At 44.0% G+C, this 12821-nt stretch overlaps 1 pseudogene; it reads left to right on the top strand.

The window, feature by feature from the left end:
* Positions 1 to 3475: 3475 nt before the first annotated feature.
* LOC137504809 (RNA cytidine acetyltransferase pseudogene) overlaps positions 3476 to 12821 on the top strand; it is a 45296-nt pseudogene continuing 35950 nt past the window's right edge.

Here is a 12821-nt window from a genome sequence, read left to right as displayed (position 1 = left end):
CTAAAAGCCTGTCAGTGAAAGTAGGAACAGGGAACTGGGTTGACAAATGTGTTTGCATAGAACAGCAAACTGCCGTGGATATTTTTACTCTCCTCAGGAAATGAGCACGTCTGGAGGATGAGGCCCACTCTGTCTGGACATGAGACTTACACAGAATAAGGAACCACCAGGGAGCCTTGGTTTCAGTAGAGACATATAAGGAGAAAGCGCTGAACTCTGAACTTCTACTGGTCAGATACCAACTTTCACTGATGACACCGCCTATGACCTGACATCACCAAAGAGACACCCAGAAGACAACGGAGGACTATATAGGGGGGGTTGGCTGCGCGGGAAAGTTACTTCTCTTTTGGGTTGAGCTGTGCTTATCATAGACTCGTGTAATCCAGGGAGAAGCTGCACGTGTGTAATAAACAACGCTTTGTTTCTGAAATCAATTCTGTTTCCTCCGGTTCTTCTGAGTAGATAAGGTTGCTTTTTACATCAACATCTTTGGTCTTTTCGAACCGGAAGCACTGATCGTAGACGAATTGGACCTCTGGTCGAGTGCTGCTGGACGTCTAATCACAGCTGACGTCCACCCAAAGTCCTCCGGGGACCCACAAGGTAACCTGTCAACAGAGGCCACTCGACACAGACTCCATCGTCCTCAACAGCTGCTTCCAAAGAACCACAGACGGAGGAGACAGTTCAGAGACATCGCGTGCCACTCACTGAGGGTCCCGGGTCCATTGATTCTAACTGCAGAAACGTAAGTGTTACTTCCTTTTTCCTATTCACAGGAGTAGATGTGAATGTTTGAGTCGTGAGGTGATAGAAAAATCCTTAAGGTAGTCCAGAGAGAAAGGGACTGAAAATTGTTGTTGTCACAGCTCATTTGTAATTCTCAAACCCAGGCATGGGACAAGGAAGTAACAAACCCCGTCCTCTAGAGGCTACAGATGACGAGGTCATCATGCACAGAAGGGATCCTTCTTACACAAAGAAGTGTGGCCTCTGGCGGGCGCGGTTTCAATTCCCGGGTCACTTACACCCCAAACAATGCCGGGCCCTCATAAAACGTATTAAGGATGAAGCTAAAGGTGATGTGAGGTTAGAAAAAAGGTTTGGTCTGCAGCAAGCAGAAATATGGAAGGATGAGGCAGATAAGAAAAAGAAAGATGTTTGTTCATTTTATTTTGGGAAAAAGACTGATGTTGTTGAAAGTGACTATGTGACTGCACACACACGACAAGATGACCCAGAGAGTAGTGACGAGGAGGAGGTGGAGGACGAGGTAGTCGATAGGCGTGACCGGTCTCCTTCCCCCGTTAGCAGGTCACCCCGACTCAGAGCTAGATCAGTGGCCGCACATAGATCTGCGTCCGCCCCTGCTAACAGGACGACAAGCAAAAAGACTACATTTAAACTTGAACCAAAACAGACAGAGAAGAGAAGGGGTAGATCAAGGAAGGAGGAACCTGCCATCAAGGAGGAGGAGGCGGAGGCTCACCTACAGGAGGATTATGCCCATCCTCCTCCGCCCCCCTATGTTAATGTATATCCACCCTTGCCAAAAGAGGAAGTACATACAGCACCTTCCCCATCACTTGACCCAGTGGTGCAGTCTATGCCCATGATAGAACTCCCAAATGGCTCAGGAGGCATACAGGAGGTCTACAGACCTTGGACTGAGGATGATATGATTAATGCTCTCAAAGGTATACCTGCCCCAAAGGAAGATATAGCAGGCTGTGTGGGCTAAGGGGCTTGAGAGCTAGCTTTAAATTGACAGTATTAGAGTGCGACAGAGTCCTCAGGCGAATAAATGGTACTTCCTGGAGTGAGGTAGAAGAGAAATGGAAAATGTATCACCCTGCAGAAGGGATAAATGCACCTAAGCTTTTTGACTGGGGCAGTGGAGAGCTAAAAGATGCGTTTGAAGCGGTACTAGACCGCATGGAAACATATTACAAAGTAACCCCAGACTACAGTAAGCTTTCATCCATAACCCAAAAACCAGCTGAAACTGTAGATGACTTAGTAGCAAGGGTGATGGATGCTTTTGACAAATACAGTGGCCTTACAAGGCCTGCAAGCAGGACTGATGACAGTCCATGGGAGCAGCAACTTAAAGCCCAAATAGACAGATCCTTGCGAGAAGACTTGCAGTGGTTTATCCACAAGCATTTGGTGACCTGGCGTACTTGCAGGTTACAAGACTTTCTGGAATATGCTAGGCATGCAGAAAGAACTGCTAGGGACAAGAGAAAAAAAGCAAAAGAAAGTTAACACAGCTGCCACATATGCTCTAGACTATGACAGCAGCAGTGACAAGGACAGCAGTGATTGTGTGTATGTGAATGACACTGTGCCTCGCCCTAGGCGAAGGATCAGAGATTATGAAGGAAGACATGACAGGAGAGAATGTTTTTCTTGTGGTGAGAAAGGTCACTTTGCTCGAAATTGTCCAAAGAGGGAAAGAAGAAGTAGACCCACTGCATGACTAGATGGTACAAACAGCAGGGAAAGTGAGACTAACATTCAGCACCAGAGGACGTGTATAAACATTGAGTACGCAGACACCCATAAACCTGAAATAACCCTGCTGGTGGGAGGGAATAAGATCAGATTTCTGGTGGATACTGGTGCATGTCGCTCTGTCTTAGGAGCTTCAACTCACATTCGCTGGGAAAGAGCAGGCACTGTTCTGACTCGGAACGCAGGGGGAGGGGTGGAGTGCGAGCCCACCACTAAGCCCATAGAGGTCAGAGACCCCTTGTCAGGCATAACAGTGTCTTGCAGTTTTGTGATTTCCCACAAATGTCCTATAAACCTGTGTGGGAGAGATTTGATAGGTGACTTGCGACTGTCAATTGAACCCGGCAGAGACTCACTACAGATTAAAAGACTGAAGCAGCCATTCCCCTCCCCGCAGTCGGACGAGCATGGGAAAAGCATGGGCCTCCACTGGTATGGGATCATCCTGGGAAATGAAGTACTTGACTGGATGACGAGGGACGCAGGTTCCCCCAGTAATGACCAAGACGTGATAGAAGTACCTCATGTTACCACTCATGTCACACTTGATGGTAGCAGCGACACAGACTATGAAGCAAGCTTCCCACTGGGCATGACAGTAAAAATAGCTGTTGATGGCCTCTGGGAAGACAACAATGGGAACACACTGTATGAGGTCACAATTCCAGGCTGGGCTCACAGGCCAACTAAAGGCATATTGCAGGACACCCTGTACACACTTTCTGATTCAGCACCTCACATCTCCCTGTACAAACCAAAGTGGGGAAAGTGGGAGGTGGGGGGGGGGGAACTCCTGAAGAGATGGAAACAGGGGAGAACAACAGGGAACCATTATGAGAGGTTCTCAGAGTGTGTGGGCATCCTCACACACCTCACCAGTTTGCCTACCAAGGCCAACTGCAGGATGAAGTTAGAATGACATATACTGTCCAGTGTTCCTGAGAAGTTGTGGGCAATGTCTAAAACTGATGTCGGTCTGATAAAAAATTCTGAGCAAGTTGTTGTTGTACCCAAGGGCCCCTACAGGCCATACAAACCACAGTACCCTTTAAAGCCAGAAGCTATGGCAGGTATCCGTCCCATAATACAGGGCCTACTTGACAAGGGCGTGTTAATCCCATGTGACTCCTCCCCTTGTAACACGCCCTTTTTCCCTGTACTCAAGCCAGTAACAAAGGAATACAGATTAATACATGACCTACAAGCGGTTAATGCTGCTGTAATACCAAGAGCACCTGTGGTACCTGACCCTAACACCATACTAAATGGTATTACACCTACCTGCAAGGTTTTCAGTATCGTGGATCTCTCGAATGCGTTCTATTCAATCGAGGTCCACCCAGACAGCAGATTCTGGTTCGCTTTCACTTTCCAGGGCAAGAGGTATACGTACACCCGGATGCCTCAAGGGTACTGTGAAAGCCCAGCAATCTACTCACAGGAAATAAATCGCTCTTTAGAGCCCTTCCCTGTGCCAGAGGACTGCAAACTCCTCATTTACGTAGATGATCTTTTGGTAGGGGCCCCTACCGCTCAGAAATGTGAAAAGGTGACCATACAGTTGCTCTGCTTCTTGGCAGAGCAGGGTCACAAAGCCTCAAAGGCCAAATTACAGTTCTGTCTGCCTGAAGTCAAATACCTAGGCCAACTGATCTCAGCAGCTGGCAGAACCTTAGAGCAGACCAGAGTTCAGGCCATACAGACCATGACTAAGCCAAAAACAAAAAAAGACATGATGTCATTTCTTGGAACACTGAACTATTGCAGGGCTTGGATAATACACTGTTCAGCCCTAGTGAAACCACTTTACAATGCCATACATCAACATCCCATGGCACTCAATGACACAATTATATGGACTGATGAACTTAATGAGCAGTTCAAACGTTGTCAGCAAACACTTAAGGATCCCCTTGTACTCGCCTTTCCTGACTATACTAAGGCATTTCATTTGTATGTTGATTGCAGAGACAAATGCATGACAGCTGTAATGACACAAAGGTGGGGAGACAAACAAAGACCTTTGGGCTTTTACTCACGCCCACTTGATGCTGTAGCCTGTGCTTTACCATCCTGTGTTCAGGCTATCATTGCTGCAGCTACAGCTGTTGAGATTACTGCCTCTCTTGTGCTGTACCATCCCTTAGAAGTGCTTGTTCCACATGCTGTTCATGCCCTCTTGTTGCAGGATAAAATGACACTGCTTACTCCTGCACGCCATCTCTACTGTGCTGCCACCCTGCTGGGCCAGCCTCACCTAAAGGTGCAGCGTTGTACGACCTTGAACCCAGCCACACTTTTTCCCACATCAGATAACTCGACTGATGCTGAGGACCACCATGACTGTTTGCAAGGCTCTCGCAGAGAGTTTCTACCCAGACCAGACCTTCAGTCTGAGCCCTTGACAGAAGGTGCACTAGTCTTTGTGGACGGCTCAGCCTCCAAAGATCTAGTAGGCACTAATAGAGTGGGCTATGCAGTAGTGACTCTGGATGAAGTAAGAGAGTCCGGTAAACTGCCTATTAGTTATTCAGCCCAAGCTGCCGAGCTCCATGCCCTTACTCGTGCCTGCACGCTGTACAAGGATCAAGCTGTCACTATCTATACGGACAGCCATTATGCTTTCTCTACAGTGCATACTTTTGCTGCACAATGGCGTAACAGAGGCATGATTACCGCGGCAGGTAAACCTGTCCGCCATAAGTCCCTATTGGAACAGCTCTTACAGAGTGTCCAGCTGCCAAAGAAACTTGCTATAGTCAAGTGCGCAGCTCACAAAAATGATGACACTCCCGTCACTAGAGGCAACAACTTCGCTGATTCTGAAGCTAAGAAAGCAGCTGTGAGCGAGGACACTACAACACTAGCTACCTCACAGTCCTCGCTCACCTCCATTTCTATTGACATATTAACAGAATTCCAGCAAAATGTCCCAAAGGCAGAGCTGACTTCCTGGCTCAAAGCTTCAGCCACTCTCAATGCACAAGGTCTATATGCTGTAAACAACAAGGTCTTTCTCTCCAGGGTCTTATTCAGATTGCTTGCCTTAATGACACATGGTGTTACCCATGTGTCAACAGGAGGAATGATAGCTACAGCTACCGTCCATTTCCACTGCCCTGGCATCAGCACATTTTTTCAGAAATTTGTGTCACAATGCACTATCTGTGCACAGCATAATCCAGCAAAGGGGCTAAAACCACCCACAGGCACTACACCTATACCAGCCTACCCATTCCACACAGTAGCGCTGGACTACATTGAACTGAACCCCTCGGAAGGGAAGAAATATGCCCTGGTAATACTGGACATATACTCAGGGTGGGTAGAGGTTTTCCCCACAGCAAAAGCAGATGCACTCACGGTAGCAAAAGCACTAACTAGAGAAATCATACCCAGATGGGGAATACCAGAAAAAATGATCAGTGACAATGGTAGTCATTTTGTAAATGAGATCATCAAACAGCTGACAAGCACACTGCACATTGATGTAAGGAACCATTGTGCCTACCACCCCTAATCAGTTGGGGCTGTGGAAAGAGCTAATGGCACAATTAAAAATAAGCTTAGTAAAGCAATGACAGAAACAGGGAAAAGCTGGATGTGGTGTCTGCCATTGGTGTTGTTAAGTATGAGAATTACCCCAAAGAAGGGCAAATTGTCACCCTATGAAATTCTGTTTGGCAGGGTATACAGGATACCGACATTTGACGCAGTCCAAGGCTCCCCAGAGGAGTGGGAGCTCGCAGATTACTTAAGACACACCTGCAGACAGAGAGCACGATCACCAGGGAACCCCCCAGAGGGACCAGCTGTAAGTGAGGATTTACTTGTAAACCCAGGAGAGTGGGTATGGGTCAGAATCATTAAAAGAAAACATTGGAATACCCCCAGGTGGGAGGGACCGTACCAGGTTTTGATTGCTACCCCTACAGCAGTCAGAGTGGCGGAAAGGAACTCTTGGGTTCACCTGACACATTGTAAGAGGGCACCTGTTCCAGAGAAAGGGACAGAATAGGTAGCATCCTGCGAGGGGAGGTGGTGGCTCCTGGGGCTCTGGAGTGACAGGAACATTTGCTTGAGCTCCAGTCAAGATCACAGTCACAGCGGGTGGAGGAAAACGTTAGAGATCTTCCTCTATTCATAGCGGGTACAAGCCCTGAGCGGGATGACTGAGGAGATAGAACAGGGAGAGATGGTGCCCTCTACAGACACCCTAGAGCCCAACCCAGATGCAGATCAATCAGCCACTAGAATCCTCGCTCCCCAACCAGTCACTAGAATCCTCACTCCCCGGAGACTGGGACTCATGGACGTAGGCTTCCACAGAACCCCAGAAGGGAAAGCATACATAATTGTCTCAGCCCTGTCAGTAATTATGATGCTTGGAATTTGGACATGGGCGCTGCATGAACATGAACAGCCGTTCACTGAGGTAGTTCTCTCACCCATGTCAGACAGGACCGATTGGCAGCAACCACATTCCAGGCAAAAACGCAGCTTAGTGATTGCTACAAAAACTAAGAGAGACCAGGGACAGGTGGATATTACAAAGGAAGGCACCCAGCCAGTATTCTGCTATAATTCCTCAAGCATCCATGTAGCAACATACACCTTTGACTATTGCAATATAGTGTCCTGCCCACCAGTCCCCTGGCAATGCACCATGTACACTCGTGGACATATTTATGTGTGTGTGACAGATGACTACTGGGGAGCAGAGTGTGGGAATTGGGGAGCAGCAGCCTGGAACACTGGAGACGACTGGGGTTACAAACCTGACACAGCAATGACTCGAAAAGACACAAATGGTAAACCTCTCCGCGACAGAATGACCCTGATAAAGACAGGGACCTGTACTAACTATGGGCTTTGGGGATACCTGCTGCACCTATATACCCAATAACACAGGCCCAAATGGGAAAGTCACCATTGCTCTGCAGAAGTTAGAAGACCTGTCAATAGAGTTAAAACAGAATTCAGGGATCAATAACCCAATCTCTGACTGGTTCCAAAAAATGTTCGGATCATGGGCCTCCCTTTTTCAGAACTTTGGTGTCACACTAATTGCTATACTCTTTATATTCTGTTTGCTAGCGTGCTGTGTATTTCCCCTAGCAAAGAAATACTTGATGAGTTTCATTGAGACAAAGACTAAGATCACAATGTATAATGGTACAGAACTGTTACATGACAATGCTGCAATACCAGTCATAGACTTTTCCAGCATTTGATGTTTTCACAGTGAGCTATCGAAGTTAAGAATTGTAATGTTAGTTTTGCAGTAAGCTGCTTTAAAAGTAATAACAGGAGGGAAATGTGGATATAAGCATATGTGTTTGTGCATCAAGCTTAGCAAGTGTTAAAGGGTTAACTTAGTATTACTGTTTGTAAGCAACTGTCGTGTTACCTTGTAAGGCTAAAAGCCTGTCAGTGAAAGTAGGAACAGGGAACTGGGTTGACAAATGTGTTTGCATAGAACAGCAAACTGCCGTGGATATTTTTACTCTCCTCAGGAAATGAGCACGTCTGGAGGATGAGGCCCACTCTGTCTGGACATGAGACTTACACAGAATAAGGAACCACCAGGGAGCCTTGGTTTCAGTAGAGACATATAAGGAGAAAGCGCTGAACTCTGAACTTCTACTGGTCAGATACCAACTTTCACTGATGACACCGCCTATGACCTGACATCACCAAAGAGACACCCAGAAGACAACGGAGGACTATATAGGGGGGGTTGGCTGCGCGGGAAAGTTACTTCTCTTTTGGGTTGAGCTGTGCTTATCATAGACTCGTGTAATCCAGGGAGAAGCCGCACGTGTGTAATAAACAACGCTTTGTTTCTGAAATCAATTCTGTTTCCTCCGGTGCTTCTGAGTAGATAAGGTTGCTTTTTACATCAACAACATACAAATACCGAATACAAAAATGTTGCATAAACTACAACTCAGAAATTAATTAAATATACAATAACCAATACGTATGTCGATATAAGAGCGATGATAAAAAAAATATGAATATATAAAATTGAAAAATTAATTAGATAAAAAATTAATTGTATAAAAATGAAATTGAAATTGTATAAAAATAAAAATGAGATTAAATGTATTCGTCCTTAATAAAACCGTTAAGGTCTATGTGGGCATTCAGAGAACCAGGTCTGAGTGTGTCTAACTGGTATATCCACCGGGTTTCTAACTGTGGTAATGTTTTGATGGTGTTCCCACCTCTCCAATGGGGTTTTACAGAATCTATAGAAAAGCATCTAATACCTTCAGGAGATTTATTATGGCACTGAGAGAAATGCTCAGGAATACTGTGCAATTTTTCATCAGGATATTATAGATATGTTCAGACAAGCGTTTCTTTGTGGTCCTGCCAGTGCGGCCCACATATTGCAGGCCGCAGGGGCAGACAACCAAATAGACCACCCACTTAGTGTTACAAGTGAGAAATTGCTTGATTTTAAATTCCTTACCATTCACACGCGAAGTAAAAGTTTTGGTTACCCTCCCACCAAATTCACATATCTTGCAAAGATGTCTCTTTTTACATGGGAAAAAACCCCTTCAGATCAGAGAACATCAGCGGTCTTGTAGAAGTGATACAATTTTTTTACCAATTTACTGGCCATACAGTATTAGGTGGTCGTCTGTAGATTATACGGGGTTTTTTGGGGAGACTGGGGCCAATGACCAGATCTTTCTTTAAAATACCCCAATGTTTATTAATCACATGTTTAACAACATTGTGGTTGTTTGAAAAGGTGGTGACAAATGAATAATCACTATTGAGATTTTCATTAGCAATTTTAATCTTCTTTTGCAAACGGGGATTGCGTCTTACCTTCCTTTCTACAGAATTGGCTTCTAGGGGCATTGTTCAACCAAGGGCGGTAATGACAGCTATCATATCTGATGTAAGAATTCTGATCTGTTTCCTTAAATAAACTTTTAGTTCTTGTGGAAAGAATTAATGAAGGTTTTATAATCAATAGTGTGTATGCTTTTTTATGCTATTTTATATTCCTATGCTGCTATAAGAAATGTAGAAACAGCTCGCACTCCAGTAGAAAATGTCGTTCGGATGTGCCTGGATATGAGGAACTAGCAGCCACAAGTTCCAAGTTTCCGTGAATAAAGATTCAATCCGGCACCATCCAGTAATTGCTCTTTTACTTTATTAGATGAGTACTGACATTGTTTCGGAAAGACTAACCGCCTTTGTCAAGTATTGTCAGTATACTTGACAATACTTGACAAAGGATGTTAGTCCTCCGAAACGTTGTGAACAATGTCAGTACTCATCTAATAAAGTAAAAGAGCAATTACTGGATGGTGCCGGATTGAATCTTTATTCACGGAAACTTGGAACTTGTGGCTGCTAGTTCCTCATATCCAGGCACATCCGAACGACATTTTCTACTGGAGTGCGAGCTGTTTCTACATTTCTTATAGCAGCATAGGAATATAAAATAGCATAAAAAAGCATACACACTATTGATTATAAAACCTTCATTAATTCTTTCCACAAGAACTAAAAGTTTATTTATCAATAGTGTGTATGCTTTTTTATGCTATTTTATATTCCTATGCTGCTATAAGAAATGTAGAAACAGCTCGCACTCCAGTAGAAAATGTCGTTCGGATGTGCCTGGATATGAGGAACTAGCAGCCACAAGTTCCAAGTTTCCGTGAATAAAGATTCAATCCGGCACCATCCAGTAATTGCTCTTTTACTTTATTAGATGAGTACTGACATTGTTCACAACGTTTCGGAGGACTAACATCCTTTGTCAAGTATTGTCAAGTATACTGACAATACTTGACAAAGGCGGTTAGTCTTTCCGAAACAATGTCAGTACTCATCTAATAAAGTAAAAGAGCAATTACTGGATGGTGCCGGATTGAATCTTTATTTATGCTGCTATAAGAATCACGCTAATGTAATCAAACTAGTGTGCTAGAGTGACACTTTAAGATTATGATTATAGTATTGTTTTAAGGATTACACAATGTAACCAAAATGAATATGGATTTAGAAAAAAGGCCTGTAGACAAAGGATTCCCGCCTTTCTGCGTTGGTATAGTATGAGTGTAGATCTCTGCCAGTGTAAACTAGCGCGGGAATGCCCTCAGCTGAGTGAATAAAGATTCTCACTGTACATTGGCTAAAAGGAGAAAGTCTTGGAGTGCTGTTATTTCTTTTATCATTCTCCAGAGGCCATCTATAAAAAAAAATTTCAGATCTAAAAAATTAGCTGAAGCCATACTATACATGACCTCAAATTGTAAATTCCATTCATTATTATTAACCACTTCAGCCTAACTGGACGAAAATTTTCATCCAGTTAGGCTGCGCGCACTCCCGCGGGTCGCGCGCGCTCCCGTGAGCCCCCCTGTACGCGCCCTTGCTGCTGGCCGTTAGCCCAGCGATCAATGAAAGGGATTATAAATCCCTTTCACTGATCGGACCCCCCCGGAGAAAAGCCGACAGCGTCTCTTCAGACGCTGCAGCTTTTCTGAGCTTTGGTCTTCTTTCTTCTTCCTGGGAGGGAGATCGATCGCTCCCAGGACTTTTTGACTGTGGCCATCTTGTGGCCAAATAGCAAAGTACACCAAAAACACACTTTTTATTAAATAAATACATTTTTAAACATGAATAATCCCCTGTTTACCTCCTACACCAAAAAATACCCACATACAAGTTTTAATAAAAAAAAAAAAAAAAACATAAGGGTCTGAACTTTTTAAATATTCATGTTAAAGGAGTATATCAATATGATTAATTAAATTATGGGCTTCTAAATAGTGATGGACGCAAATTGAAAAAATGCATCTTTATTTCCAAATTGAATATCTGCGCCATACATTGTGATAGGGACATAATTTAAATGGTGTAATAAGCGGGACAAATTGGTAAATAAAGTACATAGGTTTTAATTATGGTAGCATGTATTTATTTCAAACTATAATGGCCAAAAGCTGAGGAATAATGATTGTTTTCCATTTCTTTCTTAATATTCCTGTTAAAATGGATTTATAATAAATTAATTCTCAGCAAAATGTATCACCCACAGAAAGCCTAATTGGTGGCGGAAAAAAACAAGATATAGATCCATTCATTGTGCCGAGTAGTGATAAAGTTATTAGCAAATGAATGGGAGGTGAAAGTTGCTCAGATGCAAAAAAAATTTCAACCCTGTAGGCTGAAGTGGTTAATGTGAGTGATAAATGAAAGTAACAATTCCTCATCCCCTTTCCAGAAAAACAGGCAATCATCAATAAACCTTTTCCACGATATCAATGGTCCCCCTTTAAAACCCCCTAAATGTAATTCTTCCCATGCTGCCATATATAAATTTGCCACACTGGGGGCATGCTTGGCTCCCATAGCTACACCTCGTTGTTGGCTATAGAAACGTTTTTCAAACCAAAAATAATTCTTAGTGAAAGAAAATATACATTTTTAAAAAAAAAATTCTACCTGAGGTTCTAACAAATTACCTCTGCCTTCCAAATATCCCATAATCACTTCTAAATGTGGTATGCACATGTATAACGATTTTACATCGGCGCTACATATGAATACTGGGTGATCTATTTTCTGGATATGCTGATTGACCTCGTCGAGGTGTAGGATAGCATCAAGGGTATCTGTAAGGCTTGGTGGTGTATTCTCCACAGTCAGCATGCAACGCATGAGCTGGCGTGGAGGAGGTACACACACTAGCACCAGGAAACAGGCTATCCCTAGTATAGTGGAGGGGAGGACTGACTCCAATAGGAGATTGTGGCGCACAGAGCCAGTGCAGATCTGACAGCCACAAACAATGCTTTCGTTATAACGTCTCAGCGCAAAGTAGCGCTGAGCGCATAAACCAGAACTGAGGAGATCAGGACAGGTAGACAGAATGAACGCTTGCTAGCTAGCGGCTATTTAGCGACAGCAAGCGTCCAAAACCAGACAGACTGGAATGAGGCAGCCAATGCGCTGCGGCGATGGCGTGCCTCACAAAGACAGGACAGGACAGTCAGAAAACAGCAGGATCAAGATAGATGAACGTAACACAGATAAATATACAATAAGTATGTTTTCCTAGCGTATTACAATTACAGCTATCAATGAAACTATTTGTAACGTCTGACTAACATATGTATATATCGGCAATGAACCGATATATGACATAAGCAGGAACGCTGACTAGGACTAGAGTAATACAGGGAACAGGACTCAGAAGGATTCGCTATCTCTTCGCAGAGATGAACGCAATCCACAAACGGTAACAGAACAGGATT

The sequence above is a fragment of the Hyperolius riggenbachi genome, chromosome 4, assembly GCF_040937935.1.
Source record: "Hyperolius riggenbachi isolate aHypRig1 chromosome 4, aHypRig1.pri, whole genome shotgun sequence".
NCBI lineage: Eukaryota > Metazoa > Chordata > Amphibia > Anura > Hyperoliidae > Hyperolius > Hyperolius riggenbachi.
The sequence above is the reverse complement of the archived record's forward strand: the minus strand, read 5'-3'. Positions and strand labels throughout refer to the sequence as shown.